The sequence below is a fragment of the Pediculus humanus genome, genomic scaffold (assembly GCF_000006295.1).
Source record: "Pediculus humanus corporis 1103172107447 genomic scaffold, whole genome shotgun sequence".
Lineage (NCBI taxonomy): Eukaryota > Metazoa > Arthropoda > Insecta > Psocodea > Pediculidae > Pediculus > Pediculus humanus.
The window spans coordinates 318,893-321,960 of NW_002987068.1; positions in this window are offsets into that span (position 1 = coordinate 318,893).

The following is a 3,068-nucleotide window of genomic DNA, read 5'->3' on the forward strand; positions in this document are numbered from 1 at the left end:
AATTAATTTGCACAACCGCAAAAAAAAAAGAAAAGAAAGAAAAAAAAAATTACGTTATAGTCGGTTGACCGTGATTTTCATATATATACATAAATTTTTTTTATATTTTCTCCAGCTTCTCCAGTTTCTCCAGTTTTTTTCTCCAGTTCGTTTGTTTTTTTTTTTTAAAGGATAAAATTTTGGAGAAAGTAAAGAAAGAAAATTTTAAAACTATTCGTATTGTAAATAGTTTTAAATAGTTTTTGTCTTCTTCTTCCTCCTCATCCTCATCATCATCATCATCATTACTATCATTATTATCATTATCATCATTTTATTCCTTTTTTTTCGTACATAGTAGGAATAATAAGAAAAAAGTTATTTAGTTTGTTTTTAAAATTTTTGGGGAAGTATAACGTGACGTTTTCCTTTATTAACGGTCCATTAGATGTTAAAAACCGGAAGTTATTCGTTAAAACCACAATACTAAACCAAAACGTGCACGCATCAACTTCCTTTATTTTCCTTTGTTGTCGTCATTGTCATTTCCTGTTTTTTTTTTTTTCCTTCGTTCGTTCTTTTTAAATGTTTAATGATTAGAAACGAAAACAACTTTTAAAAACTTTTTTCCTTTTTCCTATTTATTTTAAATAATAATAATAATAAATTGTTTTAAAAACGGTTTAAGGGAACAAAATAGAAAGAAAGAAACGTGGCAGAAGGAAAATGAAATAATAATAATGATAATAAAATGAAAAAAACCGATTTTTAAAACCAATTGATAAATTCATTATGTGTATATATGAGAGATAATCGATTTATTAAGAAAATTTGATTTGAAACAAAATAAAAAGGAGGTTCCCCAAGGGATACAAAGGAAAATTCCGACAAAAATGAAATTTTATTATTAAACTACCCCCCTACCCTACGCTCCCCTTCGATAAAAACAAAGGAAAATGATGTTTGATCATTCGTCGTCTTCTTTTGGAGACAATCAAATTTTTTTTTTTATGTTTTACCCTCACGTTTTTTTTTTTTTTTACAGTTACTAACTAAGAAATTTTAAATAAATTCGACGACAGCAAGGACAGCAACGGACAGCAACAGCAAAGACGGCAGAAACAAATAAAAAAATAAATAAATTTGTCACGATAAAAAAAAAATTTTGACGAAGGGTATTACGAATTTAAAAAACATGTAATTATCTGAAAACAACATGCTGACTGGTCGTGTGGCCAAACAATAACAGTTAAAAAAAAAAAAAGAAACGGGGAAATAATAATAATAATAACAGCGACACGATTTATTCGTGGAAATAGAAATGGAGACGATTCAAAGATGATAAACGTACCGTTACGACTCTATATACGTTCGCGTATATATCACATCTCAATAAACAAATCAAAGTTTCGACGGGTGTTGTTGCAATGTTTCGACAATGGGAATAAAAAAAAACAAGTCACGTGACAAGTTATTAAACAGTAACAACACTTCTTTATTTCGACGCCTGTACACGTGTCGGGAAAAAAAAAAAAAAAATTTTCCTTTACTAAAAACTTTTTCTCCTTTTTTTTCATGTTTACTTTATGCGGTATTAAAAAAAATTCCGAATTTTTTTTCTTTTTTTTTTTTAATTTCCTTCCATCTTTTCCTTTTTTTTATTTATTTTCCCGTCTTTATCCCGATTGTCACACGTTTCAAAAAAAAAACGAATAATGTCGTAGCTTTTTTTTTTCGAAAAAAAACGTGTCATTAACGATTAAACGTCTTTGTTATTTATTTTTTTCGGTTCGGATAATGTATTCCGTGTAAGAAATTTATTTTATTATTAAATCCTGGAAATATTTATCGCTGGAGAACATTACGTATCACGTGGTATTCTATTTTTAAAAAAAACGCGCGTTTATTTTTAAATCGTCCTTTTCCGAAGCGTTTTCATTTCGTTCTCATTAAAAAATTTTTAGTTAGAAAAAAAAATTTAAAACAAAAAAAATTATAAATTGATTGTTATTGTCATTTACTAAATATAATAAATTCCTTTTTCTTATTAAAAAAATGTTTCATTCAACGTATAACGAGAGCATAATTGATATGTCAACTCATGCGAACTGTTTCCTTTTTTTTCCTTTTTTCCTTTCCTTTTTTTTTTTTAACGTACACAATCGGGAGCGGAGTCACACACGCACACGCACATGCACACAATAAGGGTTTACACGAATCCCCCTGTCCCTTATACTACTACTACCACTACTACTAAAACTAATCCATGCAAATTTATCCACTTTTAATTGACAATGTGAGACGGACCTTAAATAATGTTTGAATCATCTTTTTTTTTTTTCATTCTCCTTGACGAATTTTAAAAAATACAATTGTTCTTTTTTTTTTAACTAACTAACTAACTACATCTTCTCTCTCTCTCTCTCCTCTTCTTTCTGTATTTGAAAAAAAAAAAATGGCGTCCGTTCGTTAGTTTATTTTCTTTTTTTCTGAAGAAATTTTTATTTAACGGTGTAAAGTAAAAACCATTCGACAGAGTGAAAAAAAAAATAATAATAATAATAAACCGCACGTGAAATAAGTAATAATAATAATAATAATAATAATAAACCTGCAGCTGAGACAATATTATTTACCTTCCATTAAAAATTTGACCAGGTGATGATGATGGCGTGGTTTTAAAAAAAAAAAGGAATTCTTTAAGATGTATATGGCTTATCTGTACGGTTGGATAAATTAATTGTGAAAAAAAAAATATATATAACTCAAGTATTAACACAGGAAAACAATGGAAACAACAAAAGGAAAAAAAGGAAAAAAAGGAAAAAAAAATAGAAAAGCACGAGCCTTAGTTTAAAAAAAAAAAAAAAAAAAAACTTTCGCTCGACTAAACCTTTTTTTTTTCTCCCTACCCTCCCTCTCTCTCTCCCTATTTAATACTTTTTCTTATTATATTCTCTCTCGCCCGTTTTTTGTTAGTATTATTATTATTATTATTAAAAAGAACCAGACACCGAAAAATGACAAAAGATTACATAAAAAAAAAAAAAAAACTCGGGTGTTTACCATCATCATTACAACATCTCAAT